Source organism: Balaenoptera physalus (assembly GCF_965194825.1).
Source record: "Balaenoptera physalus genome assembly, chromosome: 20".
Classification (NCBI taxonomy): Eukaryota; Metazoa; Chordata; class Mammalia; order Artiodactyla; family Balaenopteridae; genus Balaenoptera; species Balaenoptera physalus.
This window is the reverse complement of record NC_138901.1, coordinates 17,339,705-17,365,330: the sequence shown is the minus strand read 5'-3', so window position 1 is coordinate 17,365,330 and position 25,626 is coordinate 17,339,705. Positions and strand designations below refer to the sequence as shown.

General features: G+C 37.7%; 1 long non-coding RNA gene and 1 pseudogene across 2 annotated transcripts in view; one reads left to right on the top strand and one right to left on the bottom strand.

Annotated features, from left to right (window-relative positions):
• LOC309651046 (leucine-rich repeat-containing protein 37A3-like) overlaps positions 1-25,626 on the bottom strand; it is a 55,144-nt pseudogene that overhangs the window by 7,188 nt on the left and 22,330 nt on the right. The window contains exons 6-12 of the transcript XR_014268691.1: positions 23,443-23,514; positions 20,105-20,176; positions 19,393-19,473; positions 13,328-13,399; positions 12,707-12,781; positions 3,992-4,110; positions 148-1,958 (exon numbers count right to left, since the gene is read on the bottom strand). The product of XR_014268691.1 is annotated as a leucine-rich repeat-containing protein 37A3-like (transcript). The remainder of the gene's footprint in view (positions 1-147; positions 1,959-3,991; positions 4,111-12,706; positions 12,782-13,327; positions 13,400-19,392; positions 19,474-20,104; positions 20,177-23,442; positions 23,515-25,626) is intronic.
• Positions 13,407-23,125, top strand: LOC309651064. Its single transcript, XR_014257902.1, has 2 exons — positions 13,407-18,531; positions 20,840-23,125. It is a non-coding gene; the product is annotated as an uncharacterized lncRNA (long non-coding RNA).

Below are 25,626 nucleotides of genomic sequence, written 5' to 3'. Positions count from 1 at the left end.
CAAAGTGGGAGATCACTGTCTTAGCCAGTGTCATGGCTGAAGATAAGATACAGACTAGGAGCCCGTGGTATTCCTGCTTGGGTACGTCCATGGCATGTCCTAAACTGAGTAAAAGTCCAGGTCCCATGTTTCAGGGGTTCTCCTCACCTCACTTGACTCCTGCTCTTTCTGCTCACTCTGGGCTTCCGTGCTCTCACTGATATAGTTGTCACTTTTCCACTGGCCCGTATCCCATTCCGCTTTGGACACCTTTACTTCCTGCTGCTTGCTGAGAAGCTTCATCAGGAGGCCTGTTCTAGAGATGAGGTTGGCACAGGCCAGCTGCACGTGGGTGTCCGAGCAGTCTATTATCAAAGTCTGGATAACATGAGAAACGAGCCTTCGCACGTCACTGTTGGGGATGAGGGACCGTAGCTGCTGGTTTAGCTGAGTTTCAACTTGATCACCCGGGGATGTGAGCCCTGGGAAAGTGAAGCCTGTGAGCTTAGAGGATAATTCAGTGCCCGTGTTGTGGTGCTCCCACTGTGTTTCGTTGGTGTGTTGAACAGGTGGCATACTGTTGTCTGCAGCAACAGCAGAATGTGCAGTGGAGACAACCTTATGGGTAGTGTTTCCAGGGCCGGTTCCTCCGGGCAGAGTAGAGTTTCCTGAAGAAATAACTTCTTCAGAAACATTTTGTGCAGTATTGTTTTCTGAAGTAGTGTTTTCTGTAGAAGGGTCTGAAAGAGAAAATAATTCTGGAGAAGGATTTTCTTGAGAAGTCACCTCTCTTGAAGGTGAAACAGCTTCTTGAGGAGGGGAATTTATGAGACTCCTCACTACAGAGAACGGAGGGCTTGCAAGCATCATTCTATTGAGTGAACTTTTCTTTCTGAACTTTCGACTCCTTTTGCCTTTGGGTTTTCTCTGGACCCGATGAGTCCTAATTTTATGGAAGATGTATTTTTTCCCAGAATGTGAGATTAGTTCAAAATCCTTAATATTTCTAACTCTAGCCTTTGCATCCTCTAAAACAACTATAGTGTTGGATAAGTCTTTTGATTTGCTTTTAACCTCAGATGGGGATTTTGGAGGGATGGAGGCAGAAGGCCTGACCTTGAAGTACTGTTTCAGGGTAGAGGAGCCTGCTGCCTTGTGTTCTTTTATGAATGAAGACTCCGCATTGGAGGACTTTCCCACCAGCTTCCTGGGCCTCTGCACCATGAGAAGCTGTTTCAGCTTTCCTGGGGATGGCCTCCTGAGCCTTCTTTCTTCGGCAGTGCTCGCCACAGATGGCTGGGCATTCTGTTTCCTCCTGACGCTCTCATCTCCCACTGCTTGGAGGTGCATTTTCTGTAGGCCCCTTGGGCCCTTGAGGACCCTGTTCACTCTCAGCAGCTTTTCCTCGGTACTCTCAGTCTTTGCTGGGCTGTCTTTCTGTGGTTGGGCAGTTTCCAATTTCTTTAGAAAGAGGTAGTGTTTAAACATGGCACTTAAAAGGTTGGAACGCATACGCGTGGCAGGTTTTTCTTCCTTTTTAACCTCATCAAATTTTTCTTGAGTTTCTGCATCTAACACATTTTCCAGAAAATGGAGTTTCCTCAATTTATTTTTATTAGTTGAATTCTTGCGTACAGGTTTAACAGAAGGGCTCCTTGTATTGTTTTTCAAAAGGCCCAGGAGCATATCTCCATCTTGTGTATTTGAAAAAAGAAGTTGAAGGAATGGTAATAATGTTGATTCCACATCTCCTAGATTTCCCTCTGAGATGTAAGGCAGTATGTAATTTCGTGCACTGATAATATCACTTTTATTATTAAAGTCCAGCTGCTCATTCATGAAGCCTGACAAGCTGACAGCACTTTTATCTGAGGATGCCCTCTCTGGCTCAATAATCAGCTCGGTGCTGTTGTTCTTCTTCCGGGCTTGTAACACCTTCATCAACGATCCTTCTGCATTCCCAAGAGATGTTTCTTCGTCTGTCAAAAAAGAAGAGACTGTTTTTGATCATTGAAGACTGATGGGACAGATTTTTGTCAGTCCACAGCCAAATGAATTAGGAATCAGTCAACGTTTGAGTGCCACTTAGGAGAAAAAGAAACCCACACTTAAGCCTATGACTGGCAACAACAAAATGTGAAAAAGATATCTCTTGAAAAAGCGGCTGTCTACTCAGAAAATTCTGTAGCGTGAATTATAGTAACTATATTCAGGATTACTCCACTGGTTCCCAGGGGCCAGTACTCAAGAAGAGCCAAGGCTGGAAGACAAATATTCCCCTACTCAGCTGGGCTCTCCGCAGATCTACTGTGACTCCTCACATTCACATACCCCATCCTGTCCTGCCTCAGAGGCAGAGGAGTGTGAGGCTTCCTCTCTCCACCTCTTCAGTGTGCTTGCGTTCTTGCTACTGTCACAGATGACCACGACAACAACCGCCGCTAACAGGTCGTCATCTGGACATGTCCTTCTCCACCCACCCACCGAATCCTTTGCTCAGTCCCTGCTGCCATATATCCCAGCCCCCGTAGCAGAAGGCTCTATACAGAAAAAAACACTATATCCGCCCTGGCTCTTTGCTAAAATTTGGGCAGGGATCTGGGCTATCAGTTAAGAGATTTGCCAGACTGTATGCCAATGTGGAACGTTCAACAAATCAGTGGAATAATACTTGAGGTCGTAAAATGCAGAAGGGAAAAAGCAACTTCTGTCAGATGGCTACTTTGCTTTCATTTCATTTTCCTTCTAATATTTCCAGCTTTACTTGGGGAACCATCCAAAGCTTCTGACTGTGTGAAGGTAATGTGTACCATTGTGTAGCTGGGCTTCTCTTCCAAAAGGATTAAAAGTATTTTTGGTGAGGGTCAAGGAGGAGGGAAGGGTCATGAGAAAGGAGGAGCATGGGCTTGCAGAGAGCCCCAAACTGGGGACAGGAGATCGGGGCACTAGGGTCATAGCACTTACACCTCTGATCTTGTTTTTCCTCACCTGTAAAAGGAGATTAAAAATGCCTTTACTGCCCACTTCTGGGGGAGAAGGGAGTAATATAATTAGTAAAAAAAATTGTTTGGGGGAGCTCCCTGGTGGTCTAGTGGTTAGGACCCGGCACTTTCCCTGCTGTGGCCCGGCTTCAATCCCTGCTTGGGGAACTAAGATCCCACAAGCTGTGTGGCACGGCCAAAAAAAAATAAAATTGTGTTGAAAAATCAGCAATATTGTCTTTATACAAGTAGCAAAGTGTTATTATTTATGAGGTGCTCTCGATCACTGAAAGAGACCTGTATTCAAGCTACCTGGGCATGATAGCACATTTTGGAAGTCATCAAGTTAGTGCCAATAAATCTAATATATAGAAAAATGGTTGAAAGCCCCTGAGTGTTTTGTGGATAGAAAAGCTTGAGATTCAGAGCAAGTTCAGAGCTGGACAGTCTAAGAATAAACTAGCTCTCCCAGCCATTAGAAGGGCTAGGTAGCAGCTTCTGGTTATGGAACCAGAAACTCTCAGGCTCCAAATAGGACATAAAACAGCATCTCTTGTACTCTTTATAAAATTGCAGAAACAAACAAAATAAACAAAAATATATTTATATCTGTCCTATAAGACAAAGGGTACTTGAGACCTAATGTATATAAAATCAGTTTACAAACTGTGATGCACTATATGAATAAGTTCTCGTTTGCAGAGAGCACAGCATAGGATATGTGGCCATTAATGTTAATTCCCTTCCCCCTTCCATTCCTTTCTCTTGTTCCTTTATGTATGCGGATCATTTACATTATTAAGCTAACAATGTAACGGAGCCATTATTAGCTTAATAATGTAATCAAGAATCTGATTTTTAGCAAGGGGTAGTTCTGAGAAACTTAGGAAGTTGGAACACTGAATGAATGAATTAAAATAATGCAATTACATCATTAATTTTAAAATTTATCATTGATTAAAAATAAAAATTAAAAACTTAAAAAATTAAATTAAAAATTAAAAATTTATTATCCCGCAATTGAGACTCACCACAACGTGTGACGTCTGTCAGGCATTCACTGTCACAACGCAGCTTGACTGTCTGACAGACAACCTCAATAGTAGCTTTAAATTGGCAGAGGCAGCAGGCCATACGGCTAGGTAAGATCCTATAAATGGAAACACAGGTAATTAAATTCGTGGTAAAAGAGTTACTTGAGTAGGTAGAAGAGGTAGGCCAAGGCCACCACAGACCAGTGCAAAAAGGAGTTCTTGGGGCATATGAACTGGAGAACTGGATAAGGGCTGGTTGGCCAATTGCTGCTCTTGACTGTTGTAAATAAATATAGAGGAGGAGAGAGGTGCCCAACAGAAGGATTAGGATGGCAGTAGGTATGGTATGTCTAGCAAAAAGGGAATAGGGATTAGAATTGGGTGACACTGATCTGTAGTTTAATTCAGAAGTATCTCCTTCCCACCCGAAAGCCTCACTTTGGGTTGAGGGTACACAGGAAGAAGGCAGACTTCTAAGAAGAGTCTGAATAAGACCGCACCTTCTGGAGTCCCTTTCTCAGTTCCTATTTGTGAGTAGTAATATATTACAAATTATTCTAGTAATAAAAAAGCATCATGTGGTTAAACAATAACAGAGATTGCATTGGCCAAATCTGGACAAAAGGAACATTCCAAAGAATAACATTATCATTATAATAAGGTATAACATAGTTAATTTTAAAAAAAGCACATGAGTTCATAATGATACTCAAAATGAAAAGTGGGGGAGCTCTTCTTTATAGAATAATGTCAGCTAATAAATGCAAAAGGAATGACAGAATTAGGAAAGTGTCATTTTGCAACTATCAATGTAATAATCGATTCAGACAAGGATTATCACTGATGCACAGTTGGGTGAAGAGTTGTTTGAAAGTAGGATCTTCACTGATCCCAAACTATCACCCCACATATTATTTATCAATTACCAAGGGGAAAAATAACTTTACAATGGAGAGATATGGAAGATACCACCTTAGTCAAGTGATCAAACTTAGCACTGGGCCACCTGAAGTGCTGAAGTATGAAGAATACATCACCTATATAGTATTCTTTCCCAAAATGTTTACTTTGAATCTAATGAGGAAACAGACAAATCCAGATTGTGGGGCAACTTACAAGACAACTGGCTCAGACTCTTCAAAAATGCCAATGTCATAAAAGACCAAAAAAAAAAAAAAAAAAGGAGGGAAATATTCTAGATTAAAGGAAACAAAGACACGACATGCAATGCCTAATCTTTAATTGGACCCTGTATCAAAACAAAACAGACTTAAAGAATGTTATTGGCTTCTGGCCAAGATGAAGTAACAAGGTCCAATTTAACCTCCCACCTGAAACAATGAAAATATCAGACAGAACATAGGAAACAACAGTTTTCAAGAAACTGGACCTCACACAATAAAGTTCATTGATCCCCAGGAGATGGGAAATAAATGAAGTGATCCCTATAATTGCCCTAACTTACTTCTCTGAGAGAGTTTCCAGGTCATGGTACAGGGAAGAGAAGTCCAGGCAGAGACTGGTGGACTCCCTGACTGAGGAAATGGAGCTGAGAGTCTGGGAAAACCAAGGTAACTAGAGTTCACAAAGCAGAGTATCAGAGAGAAAAGAAGTGCACAGACAAAGAACTCTGGAGATATGCAGAGGGATCTCTTGAGAATTCAACAAAGTATTGGTCAGTACATTTGTGTGAGGAATTCCTTGATGCCAGGAAAAGAACCACATGAAAGGATTAATAATAAGAATAACTGGATATCACACAGGGTTGTAGGAATAGTACCTGTTCCTACAAGTCAGACTGGAAAACCTCATGATACTCAGAAAGGACTTGTCTCAGTAGTTGCAAATAACGAGCTCCAGACTAAAGGCTACTTGGACTCCTACCCAACGAATCTTAAAAGCTAGACCTAAAAGAATAAAAGTGTTCTGAGTAACTTAATTTCACCCAAAACAAAGCCCAAGCATTTTACAGGAATATAAATATATATAGCACACAATAAACTAAAACTCACAATATCTGGGATCATATGAAAAATTGCCAAGCATGCAAAGAAGCAGGAAAATGTGACCCATACTGAGGAGAAAAGGCAATCAATCAAAACTAACCCATCATCTATACAGATGTTAGAATTGGCAGAAAAGAACATTTAAAAAGTTATTATACATGAAGAAAAGTTATTATAACTGTATTTCATATGTTAAAAAACCCAGACTAAACCCTGAAAATGTTAAGTACAGGCATGGAAAATGTAAAACAGACCCAAATTGAGCTTCTAGAGATTAAAAACAATGTCTAAATGAAAAAGACATTGAACGAGGTTAATGGCAGATTAGACACTGCAGAAGAAAGGGTCAGTGAACATTAAGGCATAGTAATAGAAACGATCCAAAATGAAACAAAAAGAGTAACAAAACAAAACAACAACGAAAATGAATAGAGCATCAGTGAGTCGTGCAACAACTTCAAGTGGCCTAATACATGTGTACCTAGAGTCCATGAAGGAGAGGAGAAAAATAAAAATTTGAAGAAATAATAGCCAAAATTTTCCCAAAATGGTAAACACTATAAACTCACAAAGTCAAGAAGATCAATGAACTTTAAGCATAAGAAACATGGACAAAACTACACCAAGGCACAAAAAATAGTCAAATTGCTCAAAACCAGCAACAAAGAGAAAAATTTAAAAGCAGCCAGAGGAAAAAACTATACACTACATACCGAGGAACAAAGATAACAATGAGAGCAGAATTCTTGTTGGAAACAATGTAAACGAGAACTCAGTGGAATAACACCTTTAAAGTAGTGAATTGAATTCTATCAAGCTAGAATTCTATACCCAGATCTGTCAAAACAAAAGCAAAATAAAGACTATCTCAGACATACAAAAGCTGAAAGAATTCATTACTAGCAGACTTTCACTATAAGAAATGTTAAAAGAAGTATTTTTAAGCAGAAGCAAAATGACACCAGATTGGAATATGGATCTACACAAAAGATTAAGAATACTGGAATTGGGACTTCCCTGGTGGTTCAGTGGTTAAGAATCTGCCTGCCAATGCAGGGGACACAGGTTCGACCCCTGGTCCGGGAAGATCCCACATGCCGCGGAGCAACTAAGCCCGTACGCCACAGCTACTGAGCCTGCACTCTAGAGCCTGTGTGCCACAACTACTGAAGCCCACGCACCTAGCGCCTGTGCTCTGCAACGAGAGAAGCCATCCAATGAGAAGCCGGTGCAGCGCTACAAAGAGTAGCACCTGCTCGCCACAACTAGAGAAAGCCCACGCGAAGCAACAAAGACCCAACGCAGCAAAAAAATAAATTGAAAAAAAAAAACTTAAAAAAATTTTTTAAAGGATTTTAGTCATTCGATATATGTCTCTGACCACAATGGAATTAAATTAGAAATTAACAAATCCGAAAAATCTCCAGATATTTGGAAACTAAACAACACACTTCTGAGTAACTGTGGTCAAAGAAGAAATCAAAAGGGAAATCAGAAACTATTTTGAACTCACTGAAACTGAAAACATAATATGTCAACATATGGGATATTGCTAACGCTGTACTCAGCTTCCTCAACTTCCACCTTAAACTGGAAAAACGAGAGCAAATTAATCACAGAGTAAGAGAAGAAAGAACACAATAAAGATCAAAGTAGAAATAAATAAAATGCAAAACAAAAAAATACTATAGATATTAAAAGGATAATAAGAGAATATTATAGAATGCTTTATACCAATAAATTCAAGATGAAATGGACAAATTCCTTGAAAGACATGCGCTACTAAAGTTTATTCAAGAATAAAGATATTAAAGAAATTGGATGTGCAGTTTAAAACCTTCCAACAAAGAAAGCTTCAAGTCCAGGTGGCTTAACTGAGAAATTCTACCGAACACTTAAGGAATAAAATAATGCCAATTCTACACAAACTCTACCAGAAAGTGGAAGAGAAGGGAATACCTCCCAACCTATTTATAAGGCCAACGTTCACCGTATCAAGATTACACAATGACATTACAAGAAAACTATAGACCAAAATCTCTCATGAACACAGAGGCAAAAACTCTTAACAAAATTTTAGCATATCAAATCCAATAATATATAAAAAGATGATACATCATGACCAAGTGGGGTTTATCTCAAGAAGGAAAGGTTGGTTTAATATTTGAAAATCAATTTACCCAACTTAGTACACTAAAAAAGAAAAATCAGGACGTCTCTGGTGGGGCAGGGGTTAAGAATCTACCTGCCAGTGCAGGGGACATGGGTTTGAGCCCTGGTCGGCGAAGATCCCACATGTCACGGAGCAACTAAGCCCGTGCACCACAACTACTGAGCCTACGCTCTAGAGCCCGTGAGCCACAACTACTGAGCCCATGTGCCACAATTAGTGAAGCCCGTGCACCTAGAGCCTGTGCTCTGCAACAAGAGAAGCCACCACAAGGAGAAGCCTGCATACTGCAACGAAGAGTAGTCCCTGCTCGCCACAGCTAGAGAAAGGCTGCGTGCAGCAATGAAGACCCAATGCAGCCAAAAATAAATAAACAAATTAAGAAAAGAAAAGAAGAGGAAAATCGCATAATCATGGCAATAGATGCAGGAAAAGAATGAAAAAATCTAACATCCATTCCTGATTAAAGAAAAAAACAGCCCTCAGTAGACTAGGAATGGAAGGAGACTTCCTCAACTTGATAAATGACTTCGACAAAAAACCTAACATCATATTTAATGGTGAAGGACAAAGTACTTTCTCTCCAGGATCAGGACAAAGGCAAGGATGTCTGCTCTCATTACTTCTGTTTCACATTGCACTGAAGGTTCTAGCCAGTGCAATAGGGCAACAAAAAGAAAAGAGATATTCAGAATGGAAAGGAAGAAGTAAAACTATCTTTATTTGCAGATAACATGATTATGTAGAAAACCTGATAGAATCTACAAAAATGCTACTGGAACTAACAAATGAGTTTGTCAAGTTTGCAGGGTACAAGATCAACATACAAAAAGATTAATTTATCTCAACAAACAAGCAGAGATCAAAGTTTTAAAATACTACTTATAACAGAATCAAACATATAAAATACTTAGAATAAATCTGACAAAAGATGTAAAAGACTTGCACACGGAAAACTGTAAAATATTGCTGGGGGGAAATTAAGGAAGACCTAAATAACTGGAGAGATATAATGTATTCATGGATCAGAAGATTCAAGATTGCTAAGACATCAATTCTCCCCAAATTGATTTATAGATCAAAATCCCAGTAGGCTTTTCTATAGAAATTGACAAGTTAATTCTAAAATTCATATGGAAATAAAATTTAGAATAACTAAAACAACTTTGAAAAAGAACAAAGTTGAAGAACTAACAGTAACTGATTTCAAGGCTTATGAAGCTACACTTTCAAGACATTGTGATAGTAGTGTAAAGATAGACAGAAAGATCAAGGGAACAGAATAGAAAGTTCAGAAGTAGAGAGATGTGGATAACTGACTTTCAGGTTCAAAGGCATTTAAGTGGAGAAACGATCGTCTTTTCAACGAGTGATGCTGGAACAATTGAATATCCAGGTGCAAAAAAAAAAAAAAAAAATGAACTTCCATCCAAACCATGTACAGAAATGAAGTCAAATTGGTTTAGAGATCTAAATGTAAAACATAGAACTAAAAAACATAAAACTATAAAACTTCTAGAACAAAACAGGTGAAAAATTTTATGACCTTGAGTTAGGCAAGATTTCTTAGATACAACACCAAAAGCATAATCCATAAAAGAAAAAAATAGATAAATCAGACACCATCAAAATTAAGAATTTCTGCCCTGCAAAAGACACTCCTGAGAGAATGAAAAGATGAGTCACAGAATGGGAGAAAATACTTAGCAACTTACATATTGGATAAAGGACTAATTTCCAGAATATATAAAGAACTCTCAAAATTCCAGAAAAGTATAGATAAAAGATTCAGAGATACAGATGCAAAATAAGCATATGAAAAGATGTTTCACATGATTAATCATGAGGGATGCTACAGTGAGATACAACTACACACCTATTAAACTATCTAAAATTAAAAATACTGAGCATAGCAAGTGTTGGCCGCAACGTGAAGAAAATGCAACTCTCAAACGCTGCTGGTAGAGATGTAAAATGATCAAACCACTATGGAAAATAGGTATTTTTTAAAAACGTAGACATACACTTACCAATGATCCAGCCATTCTACTTGCAGGTATTTACCCAAGGGAAATGGAAGCATACATCCATACAAAGACTTGTACACAAATATTCATAGCAACTTTATCTGTAGTAGACAAAGACTGAAACAACTCAAATGCCCATCAATGGTGAATAGATCAATTGTGGTACATCCATATAATGGAATACTATTCAGCAATAAAGAGAAATGAATTACTGATATATACAACAATATGGATGAAGATTAAAATAATCATGCTGAGTTAGAGGCCAGTTAGAAAAAAGTATACACTGTATGATTCCATTTACATAAAATTCTAGAAAATGCAAACAGAAAGCAGATCAATGGTTGCTTGGCGATTGGGAAGGGCAAGGAACGATGGGAAGGAAGAATTACAAAGGGACATTAAGAAACTTTCTGAGGTGATGGACATTTTGATTTTGATGATGTCTTCGTGGTGTGTATGTATGTGTGTGTGTGAACACAGATTACTGTATGTCAATTATACCTCAAAAAGCTGTTAAAAGAAATGATATTATATGAGAGAGACAACTGGGGAAATTTGAATAGCAACTCTTTATTAGGTAATATTATTGTGTAGGAATTTAATTTCTTCAATACTGTGTGTTAACAGTATTGTAGTTACATAGGGAAATAATTTTTAATATCCAGAGAGGAGGGCATCTAGCTGACAAGAGAGGGATCGCAATTGCGGCAGATGCTGTGGAAGGCTGAGGAAGATGAGGCTAGAGCAGTGACCAACAGATGTGACGGCGTGGTGAAGACAGTCATTTGTCAGCTGACCTGACAAAGACGGTTGGAACAGACTGCTAAACGCAGGGCCCTTTCCGCCTACTAATCTCATGCAATCCCCTCAGCTAGCCTTGGCATAACAGAAAGTTTCTATTAGCTTGCCATATTGGAGGGGGGATGGCACAATTTAAGGTGCAGTTAGTTGTGTAATAAACTGTCACAATACGGTCCTACAGAAATAGTTTTTTAAACTGCAAGAAAATGAAACTTGACCCTTCCCTCACAACATATATGAAAGTTAACTCAAAATGAATCATAGACCTAAATGTAACTATACAACTTCTGGAAGAAAACATAGGAGAAAACCTTTGTGATTTTGGGTCAGACAATGGGGTCTCACACAAAGATTTCTTAGATAAGACACAAAAAAAGCACAAACCATCTAAGAAAAACTGCTAAGGGACTTCCCTGGTGGGTAAGACTCCGAGTTCCCAATGCAGGGGGCCTGGGTTCGATCCCTGGTCAGGGAACTAGATCCCGCATGCATGCCGCAACTAAGAGTTCGCATGCCACAACTAAGAAGCCCATGAGCCGCAACTAAGGAGCCCATCTGCCGCAACTAAGACCCAGCACAACCAAATAAATTAAATAAATATGAAAACAAATTGCTAAGTTAGAGTTCATCAAAAATTTAAAACAGCTAGTCTTCAGAGACACTTTAATACAATGAAGATAAGTCACAATCTGGGAGAAGATATTTACTAAACACATATCTAGGAGAAAGGACTTTTTCCATTGCTTTTCATATAAAGCACTCTTAAAACTCAATATAAATATCCAATTAAAAAACGGATTTGAACAGACACTTCATTTAAAAAGATATTTGCACGTGAATAGACACTCAACATCATCAACTATTACAGAAATGCAAAATGTGGCAAAAACCACGAGATGCAACTACACACCTACTAGAAAGGTTAAACGTTTTTAGAAAACAAATATAAGGATCAGTTGAAGATGTGGAGCAACTGCAACTCTCATAGACTGCTAGTGGGAAAGCAAAATGGCACAGGCACTTTAGAAAACAGTTTAGCAGTTTCTTAAAAAGTTAAATATGCACTTAGCATATGATGAAGCAATCCCACCCTTAGGTATTTCACCCCAAAGAAATGAAAACATATGCTCGCACAAAACATATGTTCACACACACATGTGAGTGTTTTCAGAGGCTTTGTTCATAATAGCCAAAAAAACTAGAAACAACTCAAATATTCATCAAATGATGAATGCGTAAACAAACTGTGTATCCACACAACTAGAATACTACTCAGCAATAAAAAGGAATGAACTACTGACAGGTGCAACAAAACAGATGAATCTCCGAAGAGACTGGCTAAGTGAAAGAAGCCAAAAACAAAAGGCTACATACCACATGATTTCATTTATAAGATATTCTGGAAAAGGCAACATTATACGGACAAAAATCAGATTGGTGGCTGCCAGGGGCTGGTAGCGGGAGGAGGATGGATTGACTACAAAGGGACATGAGGGGTCTTTTGGGAGTGCAGAAGTTTTCTTTACCTCAAATGTGGTGGTGGCTACAGAACTATACGTTTGTCAAAACACATCACACTGTATATTTAAAAATAGTGAATTTTGTTAAGTGAAAATTATACATAAATAAACCTGACTTAAGAAAATAATACAACAAACCTAAAAAAACAATTGAGTGAAAACAAATGTAAGAAAAATCAACTTACAGTTTTTCCAATTCAAGGGTCATCATGAGGATGCTTTCAATTGTTGTAAGTGCCACTTGTGTTGTTCCCATGTCTCTGAAGGAGAAGCCCAAACATGCATGATATAAAACCCAAAGACAAAAATTCTAAACTTAAAAAGATACTTAACATGTGATTACTTCAATTCTGGCTTCTTACTTGCCATACATGATAATTCCAAAGAGCTCTTATTGAAGAAATTTAAATTTGCATCATCAAATTAATGGCCTTGGTGCTGAACGGTACAATCATTTTTTATTATCCTAACTTCTCATTTTCAATTGCATCTACCTCTTTTGATCACTCTCTTTAAAAAAAAATAATGTACCCCTTATTCCTTTTTGCTTTCTGGGATAAATAATATTCCTACATGCATCTACATGTTCCATATCTATATGTGTTCTTCAACACTGTTCTCATTCTCTGCTGGCTGTCTTACCCATGTATATTCTTTCTTAATCGTTTTCTTTGCCAATAACTTTTATTTTCAATAACCCAGTTAAAATCTAAATTATGACTTTTTAGCCAAAGTACTCAAGCTTTGACGAAAGTAAAAAAGAGCAGAAATCATCTCATGAGCCATGAAACTGTTGCAATACTTACAAATATTTTAATGCTGGCAATTTAAAAAGATAAGAATCTTCAACTGTTGTCAAAGGATTATGATTGAGAATTCTGAAAAATGGAATGGAATTTAAATTATCTGCATTTTCGATTACTTCCATGAAAGCTTATATTCATTTTTTTTGGTACGGAACGTGAAGGTTTAAAACAAAAATCATTTTCTGTCTTTACCCATAAATCACCCTTAGCATCTGTAAAACACTCTTTCATTGGGTACTACCCAGGTCTCTAGATGATAAAGTGGAGAAGAGAAACAAACAAACAAACAAACAAATAGAAAAAAAAGTGGCTAGTAAAGACAAAATATGCCAAAGAACTTTTCAGGTTAAAAACCCTAGAAGTGACTATGCTGGTAGGAAGCCCTTGCTCTGTAAAAAAGTACTATTTCTAGTATCCTCCATAATTCAAGGTGTTTTTCTTTCATCTCTACAAATTTTTTAACATTTCATGATTTAAACTACCCAGTGAAAGACAAAAATAGGGCTAATTCCTTGGTTCTGGAGCCAAAGAAGAAGAGATAAATCCAAGAGGAACTGGTGAAAGCCATACTCCCATCACATAGTCCCATGCGTATTCCTGTATCATAGCCTTTGTTACTGTGTATGTAATCACCTGTTTACTTGTCAGTCTCCTAGATTGCCAGCAACTTGAGAGCAGGGACCACACTTTATTGTCATTATTATTCCTGTGCCTGACATAGTGCCTAATATTTACTAGGTAGTTAATAAATGTTTGCTGAATAAATAAATAACATTTTGTTTATATATCAATAAAATAAACAAATTAATTGTGGGGAACAAAATTTTATTCCAAAATGCTGGAATAGATTTTCTTCTTAGTTCTTTCTTTCTTTTTCCTTAGTTCCTTAAAACAAATAAGGGGGGAAAAAAAAACCCAAAAGAAACAGGAAGAAAGAAAAGAATATCTGACTTCAGGTTAACTCTACTCAAGAATTATTAACGTATTTTTGCGAATATTGTAAAATAATTATCAAAACTAATATCTTTTGGGTTGCCACGCATCTGTGATCAGCATTTAACATTTAATCCTCACAGTAACCTTATGTGATAGATATATTACCCCATTGTACAAATGAGGAAACTGAGGCACAGAGAAGTTATATAACTTGTCCTAAGTCATCAAGCTAGTAAGAAGCAGAGCTGGAATTTGAACTCAGTTCTGACTCTAAAGCCTGTGTTTAACCTGAATGAAAAAAAAAGTGGGGGGCGGGGGCGGGTTTAAAACATCTGTTACTTTAACCTTAATTTTGAGAGCACTAAATATAGAAATACCTTTTCAAACTTCATCTACACATCTGGGAAAGCCTCTATGAGAATTATATTTTCTCTTTTTATTTATTTATTTATTTATTTCTCTTTTTATTTATTTTTTCCTTAATCATCTCCCATGATAAATATTTAATTAGCCTATGGTCATTGAGACTTTAGAGATTTTAAAAGATATTGCAGGAAAATCAGTAAAAATGATGGAGGAAGGACATCTGACAATTCATCCCTCCACAGAAGCAACAATAACAAGAACAAGAACAACAACAACAACAAAACTGGCAAAAATGGTCAGAATCAACTTTTTCGGAACTCTGGACATTTAACCAACAGGCTTGCAGCAAATTGGGGAGCAATTTATTCAAGGAAAACAAATTAATTTCTGTAAGAACAATGAGATCTGTGTTGCTTGAACTTGTCCTTGACCTTTGCTCTCCATGCCAGTGGTAGCCTTGAAAAACAGCCCACATCCCTGGTACCAGGAGGAGCAGCATGGACTGGGAGGTCCTTCAAAGCCTCATTCCCAAAGAACTGTCATTGTTTTACATGTCTGGTGGTCCCCTGGAAGACCTCACTTGAAAGGCTTGCCTTTGACCTGACTGAGAGCTGTCTAGTGAGAAAAGCCTCTCCTCAGGTGGCATTTTTGGAAAACATTTTCGAGCAAATATTTTAACATGGCGGTTGCATGAGGCAATGGATAACAGTTCGGGGCAAAAAACAGCCCAACCGAAAAGCTTAAAAAGAAAAGCTGAGGAATGAGATGTCCACAGAGACTTTGAAATGTTCCAATGTATTCCTGGGAAACTGGAAGACCACAAGACATATTCCTGGGAATCTAGGAAAATAACTGTTAGCATTAATAAATGAGTTCAGCAAGGTTGTAGGATACAAGATCAATATTATTTCTACACACCAGCAATGAGTAATCCAAAAATGAAATCACGAAAACAATTCCATGTGTAACAGCATCAAAACAAATAAAATACTTAGGGAAAAATTTAACCAAGTAAGTGCAAGATTCACACTGAAAAGTACAAAACTGTGGAAAGAAATTGAAGAAGATCTAAATAAATAGAAAGACATGCTGGATTCATGGACTGGAAGATGATCTTATTAAAATTTCACTACTTCCCAAATCGACCTATGGTTCCATTGCAATTCCTATCAAAATCCCAGCTGACTTCTTTCCAGAAATTGCCAAGCTAATTCTAAAATTCATATGGCAATTCAAGGAAACAGAATAACCAAAACAATGTTGGTAAAGAACAAAGTGGGAGGACTCACACATCCTGGTTTCAAAACTCAGTTCAAAGCGACTGCAATCACAGTGTGCTACTGGAATAAGAACAGACATGTAAATCAATGGAACAGAATTGATAGTATAGAAATAAACCCTCATATTTATGGTCTATTGATTTTCAATAAGGGTGCCAAAACAATTCAATGTGGAAAGAACAGTCTTTCCAAATGATACTGGGACAACTGTACATCCACACACAAAATAATGAAGCTGGACTCCTACACTTCATACCATGTATGAAAATTAACTCCAAATGGATCAAATATCCAAATGTAAGAGCTAAGGCTGTAAAACTCTTAGAAGAAAACACAGGAGTAAATCTTTATGACCTTGCATTAGACAACAGTTTCTTAGATATGATACCAGAAGCACAAACAACCAAAGGAAAAACAGATGAATTGGATTTTATAAAAATGAAAAAGTTTGTGCTTCAAAGGACACTATCAAGAAAGTGAAAAAACATATAGAATGGGAGAAAATACTACAGGTGGGAAGAATAAGATGCAGTTGGGAGAAGAAAAGTATAGTAGTTGCTAGGTGTGACAATCTCAAAGTTTTGAACTCTTACAAATAAAACAGCCACCCTAAATCACCCCAAAGGACAGACCCAAGTTAGTTTTGTTTTTAGCGTTTGTGCCTTTCTAAATCTGAGAAGCTGCCAGGATTCTAGTACACAGCAAAAAGTGACGACAACACCCTGAAGTGTGTAAGCTTTTGTGTGTACATAGCTATCGAAAGGAGACCAATGCTAGTTGACTGGGGGAGCATTAGAGCGGCTCTGTGACCGCAGCTCAATTTGCCTTCATAGTGTGGCCACACCTACCTCATTGATATTCTCAACAACGGGGTAAATAATTCAATAGGGATAAGGCTTTGATTTTCCTCTTATTCTCTCTTAGTGCTTATGTTCTTGGTACAATATTGATGTACCACAGACAAGCCAGCATGTGAATGTCCTCTGTCTGGTTAAGTTATATAGCCTTTCTACACTGTAGAGTCCTTCAGTTTCTAAAATCATGGAGCTTGTATTGTTAGGACCAGTGAAGTGACTAAAAGAATTTTTAAAAATAAGCCATCAGTCTGGACCTGCATAGGTGAATGAAGGAGAAACACTTTAAAGTCAGAAAAAAAAGTAGACTTAACATTTAGGATTATCAACCACTGCTGGTTTTCCATAATATATTTCATTCCTGATTTTATCTGAAAGAGATACGATTACTACCACCATTCAAAAAGTGGTACTTTATTAATTAATAAGCTCTTAGCTCATCTTTGAGGTCGATTTCGGATTTCAAATAGACTACCACACTGCTAACTACTTCACCTGATGTTTGTCAATAACATAGAGGCTTCATTCAAGAAACCTACTGACTTATAATTACCTGAAACCCGGTGATGAATCAAGGTTTTGTGGGGCCTGAACCTCATCTACTTTGGGAAATCCTGTCTAATAAAAACATGCACAGTTATGAATACAAAAATCGCTAGGACCCCTCTCAAGACCTTGGAAGGGACCTATGCAAGTGAGGAGCCCTGAAGCCTAAGCTTCATTGAATTCATGATAAATCCACCTCAGCTGGGGCCCTTTGCCAAACTTATTTAATGCAGGCAACTTATAAACACCCCAGTAATATGTCATCATAGGTAGTAAAATGACTTAACTCGAGGGCGGCATCTTCCCTTGGTGGCTTGCCTTTGGAAAGAGATGCAATAAAGTCTGTATCTCACCATGGCAAATGTTTCCTGAAGCAAATTAGCTTTGTCTATTAGAAAGACTTAGCCCAAAACAAAGACTTAGTATACTGTGACAATCTTTTGAAAGTAACTGTGAATGAGTTTTAGGAGTACAGTACTAATTTATTTCCAACACCAGATAGTTTTGATTCTTTCACTACCTTTTTCTGTCATTTAAGAGGAACACAAATTCAAAAGGAACAAGTTGGTGCCTCTTCCATTACAAATCTTTTCTAACCGACCACCCATTGTCTACTTCATCACCCCCCTCCTCACCTTGTTACCCTGCTGCACAGATGCTAGAATGGCTCTCATATATGTTTTCCCATCAACATCCATCTTTCTCCTTCCAGGATGAAAGCTTCTTGGGGACAAAGTCCCTGCCCTATGCGTCTTTGTATCCCCAGCACTTAGTACAGTGCTGACACACAGTGGGCATGGCACTCAGTGAATGTTTTTGAATGAGTTCATTAATTTTTAAACTGTGATTTATTTATTTATTTCCGCAAGGTATTTTCCTGTGTTGCCTACATAACTATAGTGAAACTCTGATTCTTATAAGGAACTCTTGGTGTTATAGGATGTTTAGGAAACGAGGTGAGTTTAAGACGTTGTATTGACGCTACTAAAACCTCCTGGTGAAGGGACCTCATGAGCCTGCTCTCCGGTGTGCTGGCAAAAGAAAAACTGACCCTCGGTGCTCTCTCCCCAAGGTAGGCATCAGCACACTAACAAGGAAAAGGAAGGAGGCCGCTAAAGATAGGCATCTGCAGGAATTGCTAATCCAGCTCCAGACACAGCCTCAGCACCTTCATTAACCCAAAATGAACTGTGTGAAACTGGATTTCTGAACCACAAGACAGGTAAGAGAGTCTTTTCCAAAGCCAGGTGTAGAAGAGCTCTTTACCTTGAGTCTAAAATCGCCTTCGGGCCACTGAACGTACCCACTCTCATTTCCTTGTGCCACGAGAAATCACAGAATTTTTGAGCTGAAAGGGTGTAAAACCCACACTCCTTACTGAAGAGTAGTCAGCAAAGAAAGTATATTGAATTAGGCTACAGCAATGTATTTTCTTTGTATTTCTCACACTACAGCTGAACACAAACAACGTCTTTTTCCACACCTCAAAGCTTCCTATTGGCCACAGATAATTCACTTCAGAGATATATGCTGTTTGAAAAATAATGTTCTGGGTGGCTGGGGAGAGCCCTGTGGTGGGCGTTCAGGAATTCTTTCTGCTTTACCATTTAAAAGAGCTGATAATGGTTGGGGAAGCACCCACACCTTTTGCTCGCTGACGAATTCGGTGCTAAACTTAGCTCTTTGCAGCTCTGTGTTGCATACATTTTAAGCAGTTAGGAACTTTGCACATGAGCAGGAATCAAAGTGAAATTCAAAAGTGGAACTTCATGGACCATTCGCATATCGGAGAGACATCAGTGGGATTCCATGACAATGCTAATTTGAGTGTTTTTGCTTGGTGCCTTTTATCGCCCGTGCCGAAGATCAGTACTATGGAAAGCAGAGCGTTTCATATATATGAGTTAAACAAGTCTCTTGGCCTCTTTGTGCCTTAGTTTCCTCATTTGAAAAAAAAAAAAAAAAAATGGCTCTCAAGACATACTTTCCAGAATTCATACTGGGCTTACACCCAGCTAACCAATAACTGCATGATGCTTTTACACACAGTTTTTTACACGTATTCATCTTCGATTTCACTTACAACTTGTGTAAAAACTGCATTCCATGCCAGGCCTGAAACGTTCCAAAGCTCAGTTCTGTGAGTAAATTGCAACTAAGATTTCTACAAAAAAAGACACAAGCAAAAGAAGAAGAAAAATATATATTCTTTCAGAACATTTATCCTTTGGCAATAATTCTAATTTATATATGATGAAACATAACAACACTACTCCCTCCATACACTAAAGAAATCTCACTGTGGAAGACATTATGATTTATACTTTCATGATTATATATGTGGTGCATTAGATACAAAATAGTAAATGCTCATTAAATACTTGTGTTGAGTGATCTTTATTTCTCTAGAAAGGCAGCACTATTGACATTTTGGGCTGGATAATTCTTTGCTGTGGGAGGCTCTCCTGTACACTGTTGGATGTTTAGTAGCATCTCTGGCCTCTGTCCACTAGATGCCAGTAGCATATACAGTTCTGACGAGCAAAAATGTCTCCAGACACTACCAAATGTCACCTGTGTGCAAAATCACCCTGGTTGAGAACCACTGCTCTATAATGATTCACTCTGATCTGTGTAATAATTCTCACACTAATCTTTGCTAGAGACAAAAAGGATTTGCTACAAAATTTTAGTAGTAATTTTAATCATATTTCAAAATGAGTAACAAATTAATTTTATAAAAAATTAAGCTTTACAAAAATTCCAAATATAATGAAGTTATACTTGTAACTTACATAAACTGCACAAAAGGTAGTGGTTCAAATGTACGTCTTTCGATAGACTGTATTTTATTGCAGGATAAATCTCTAGGAAAAGTAAAAGGAAAATATTGCCTCAATTAGCTATTAGATATCTAATTAGTAGGAATAACTAGTAGACTTTAGAATGATAATAATAAATAAGAAGCTTTGGTCTAAACTCCAAACCTTAGGAATTATTACTTGAACCTTCCAGAGCCCCTAACCCTGCCTTCACCTCTCTTAAGAGTCTCACCTTCAGGATCTTCATAAATTAAATATACAACTATGGATCTTGATAGATTTTGGAGGTAATCTTTCCCAAGAGCAGAAGCATTGATTAGATTCCACCTTTCGTGGTCTCACCAAATTCTGGATTATGAGCTCAAAGTTTTTATCTCTATATATCATTATAATTTCCAATATTAAAAGGAATATTCTTATATTTACACACCTCCCAGTATAGTTCTGTTTTTCTAGGTCAATTCATTACCAGAAGAAATAAAAGATACCCTTTCACACAACTTGAAAGGAAGTTACTTCTCTCATTAATATGTAACTTTAATTCAGTATTACACTTTCTATCATATTGACTTTTATTCGAAAATACCTACTCTTGACTATAGCTGACTATCTTATTTCCATTGATTCCAGCTTAGTCTCTCATTTCACCTGGATGGGTATAACTGTCTTCTGACTGGTGTTTCCATCTCTACCCTCTCCCTTTCTAAGCCATCCTCCACGCGATCACCAGATTAACTCTCCGGAAGTGGTTCTCAAATACCAGCATCACTTGTGAACTTATTGAAGATACAAATACTCAGCCCTACTCTGGACCTCTTGAATCAGTAACTATGGGGGTGGAGCCTGTGTTTTCACAAGCCCTCCAAGTGGTTGGTTCTGTTGCAGGCTAAAGCTTGTCCTAAAGCACTGCTGTGGTAACATGGTAGCTTGACATGTTATCCTTGGCTTGGCCTCCAAAGCCCTAGATGATCTGGCTCTAATCTCCTGCTCTTCCCACTTGTACTCTACAGGTACTCAGAGTATTTTTCCTGTGTTTTGCCTTTCTCCCACTTTCCTTTTGCAAGCTTATTCTTCCCAAGTTGTCTGTCATTGATACCCAATGGCCCTTCGAGGTCCCGTTTAAACAGCATTGCTCTAGTAACATCTTCCCGGATCCAATTTGAAGTCTTTTTTCCCTCTTTTGTGCTCCAATACCAACTTATAGCTCTCATTGCCCATATTCATTTCTTTCTTTAAATATAGCTATTTTTGCAACCCATGTCCTCTGAGCATAAACTCCTTCAAAGTATGGACTAGATCCTGCTTATGTGCATCGTCTATCATGTTTAAAGCCTACGTGCGGACATAAAGCAAACTCAAATATTTATAAAATCAACAAATAGCTGGGGAGTGGATAGAAGGAGGAAATGACTGTTTTAAAAGAAATGTAGTTTTATTACTTCATGGTGCCTCCACAACCATGTCATTATGGTTTGAGCTTATATGTTTATTTTCCCTGTGAGATCATGAGTTGCTAAAAGGAGTCCTGTCTTACCCATCTTCGTGTTTACAACACTAGGCATAGTGCTGATTAGCATATTCTTTTTTCGCTTTTTTATTGATTGGCTTTTTTTTTTTTTTTTAAGAATGAGAGTACTTACGCTAACCTGAAATAATCAGATTATAAAGTATTACATAGTAGAAGTAATGAAGGGCCTATTCCACTGTGCAGTTATCTTATTTGTTTTTCTCCAAACTGTGTAAGGTTTGGAGCCCAGATGGCAGAGAAGAGACTAATATAAAGGTGATTGCCCCTTAAGGCTTGGAAGGTTTGATAATTAAAAGAACTATTTTTAGGGTCATGTGAGGCTCTTTATACCCACTTCCCTTAAGCCTTTTATATTTGCAAGAAGAATCTATTTGCTAAAGAGGATCATTAATTGGCTTAATAAGGATTAATGACATACACAGCTTTGGATGCCATGGACAAAGGACAAAAACTGAGCTTTTATAGCAAAAAACACAGTTATCTCCTTATCCCTAAATAAAGGAAATACGAGGCAAGCATTTCCTCTTTGATAAAGAAGCTGGAGAGGGAATTCCCTGGCGGTCCAGGGGTTAGGACTCGGCGCTTCCACTGCTGGGGACCTGGGTTCAATCCCTGGTCAGGGAACTAAGATCCCGCAAGTCGTGTGGCGTGGCCCAAAAAACAAAACAAACAAGCAAACAAAAAACAGAAAAAAAAAGGCTGGAGAGATTTTTGTTAGGGGCATTTCTGATATGCTTATTTAGTGTAAACATTTCTAAATATACCACTTAACCATCATCTTAAACATTCTTAATATTGGTATCACAATTCCTGCATCGAAATCCTTAACAACAGTTTGTTCTTTTGGTAACTTAATGTGTTCTTGACAATACTGATTTTTTTTTTCAGATTTTTTTTTTTTTGTGATGTGGACCATTTTTAAAGTCTTTATTGAATTTGTTACAATATTGCTTCTTTTTTTTTATGTTTTGGTTTTTTGGCCATGAGGCATGTGGGATCTTAGCTCCCTGACCAGGGATCGAACCCGCACCCCCTGCACTGGAAGGCAAAGTCTTAACCACTAGACCACCAGGGAAGTCCCTTGACAATACTGTTTACATACTTCATCTACTTAAATAGTTAATATTTAAATGTTAATTTAATTTAGATTAAATTATCAAAGTTATGAGTTAATGGCATTCATATTAATGTAAGTGTTCTATATTTTCTTGTCCTGTAGGGGACAATTTGAGGTTAACTTTAATTCCTCTCATTTCACTAAGCCAACTTTTTCAAACCTTTTCTGTAAAGACCAGATAAGTAAATATTTTAGGCTTTGCAGGCCACATACAGTCTCTGTCACATATTTTTCTTCGTGTCTTTTTTTTCTCGTTTACAGCCCTTTAAAAAATCACTTTTAACTTATGGACTGTATAAAAACGGACTGTGGGCCAGATTTGATCCATAGGTCATAAACAAAATATAAATACAGATGGAGAGTATATGAACACTTACATAACAAGGTTCATATGGGAGTCTATAATTGCTCAGACCTCATTACCACTTTTCCTCTACAACTAAAGTGTATTTTTCTATCTATACCTTGTCTATATAATGAAAAAATTAAAAATGAATAGGAGATATATAGTGCTAGTGATGGGCTGGGACCCTACACAGACTTAAAGAATTGTAGAATTTTATTGCTAGGAGAAACTGAAGAGATTATCTAACTTGAACCCCTTAATTATTTTATAGATAATCTACTTTATAGATAAGAACTCATAAATAAATATGATTAACTTACAAATATCGGAGGGATAGCAAGCCTTCAAAGGAGTCCTTATGTAATTCAGTCAAATAATTTTCACTGAGAATTCTGAAAAATGAAAAGGTTATTTCTGGATCAAACTGCAAAATAACTACAACTATGTACTACATAGGACTAACTCCTATATGTGGAGGAAAGCTGGGTAATGGTGCCACCTAAACAACCTAATTCTTATCTAATTTAGGGATGGTGATTTCTGCTCTGTTTTCATTTGAACCTTCTTTTCACGTCCTCCTTTCTGTCCATCTCTCTCCATCACGCATGTGCACGCGTGCGCACACACACACACACACACCCCCACACACACCCACGCCCCACCCACTCTTCCCACCAAATCACATAGTTAATGCCTACTCTCTAGATCACGAAGTCTCTGTTAGAACCCAGCTCTGGGTGGCACCAACGTTGCAGAGCTGCCCTTCCCTCCTCTCTTTCCCCAAACCTTATTGGGAAGTCCCACACACAGCTGTATCAGGGCAAATGAAGCCATCTGATTTTTTCCCGCATTAAAAATTGTTTGAAAACTAAAATGGGCATAAAATATACATAACTGTTCAATAATTCAATTGAACAACTGTTCAACTGTTTAATAATTACAAAACAGACCCCCACGTAATACCATTCATGTCAGGAAAGAATCCTGCCAGCATCCCAGAAGACCCCGTGTGCCCCTTTCCAATCACAACCCTCTCTCTGACTTCCTAGAGGGAACCACTATCCTGACTTTAATAATAATTTCCTTGCTTTTTAAATGTAGTTTTGCCTTTTCTCTATCAGCCATAAACAACACAGTTTAGTCTTGCTTCTTCTTGAACTTTATATAAGTGGAATCATATTATATGTATTATTTTCCACATTGCTTCTTTCATTCAACATTATTTTGTAAAGTTATTTTATTTTTGCCTGTAGTATGTAGTGTTGCATGTCCAACTACATGAGGCTTCTGAGTATTTGAAAGTGGCTAATGTGACTGAGTTGAATTTTTAATTTAATTAATTTCAATTATTTTAAAATTAAAATTTTAAAAACTGATACTCAATGTAATTATTGGAAAATGTTTATGTTAGCAACAATTTGCATATGTGATACTACATTTTTGACTGTAAATTTTATGAAATCTCAATACCGATCAAGTATTTGTAATAAAATTTAGCAACCAAATTGTGATTTCAAAGAGTTAGTATGGGAAAAAAATATAGATTCTCTCATTAATTTTTAGATTGATTACATGTAGATATGATAACACTTTGGATAGTTTTAAATACTTAGCATGAAAAAAACATAGAATATCTTATTAATAATGTATATAATGATTACATGTTAAAATGAAAATATTTTGTAAATAAGGGTTAAGTAAAAGATATTAACATTTATTTCATCCGTTTCATTTTACTTGTGTTTTTAAGTGGCTACCAGAAAATTTAAGATTACTTATGTGGCTTGCGTTATGTTTCTGATGAAGGGTATGACTTCTAAGTATGATTATACCACACTTTATTCATTCTACTGTTGGTGTATACTGAGATTTTTCTAGTTTTGATTTATTAAAAACAATACTGCTGGGCTTCCCTGGTGGCGCAGTGGCTGGGAGTCTGCCTGCCAATGCAGGGGACGCGGGTTCGAGCCCTGGTCTGGGAGGATCCCACATGCCACGGAGCGACTGGGCCCGTGAGCCACAATTGCTGAGCCTGCGCGTCTGGAGCCTGTGCTCCGCAACAAGAGAGGCCGCAATAGTGAGAGGCCCGCGCACCGCGATGAAGAGTGGCCCCCGCTTGCCGCAACTGGAGAAAGCCCTCGCACAGAAACGAAGACCCAACTCAGCCATAAATAAATAAATAAATAAATAAATAAATAAAATTTAAACAAAAACAATACTACTTTGAACATTCTTGTATTTGTATCCTGATACATATTTGCCCGAGTTTGTCTAGGATGTAATAGGGATACAAAATTGTTTCCTAAGAAGTTGTGCTATTTCAAGTTGGCAGATTGAAACATGTCAAGTCTCCACCCCTTCAACTTCCACCAAAATCCCTAAGAATGACATAACTAGAATCCCTAGAAAAGATATAACTTAAGAATCACGACCTTAGCTCAATGTGTGGGAGCAGCTCCACAAATGCTCCCCTACCAGAAACGTCCTGGAGCTACTACAGGGTG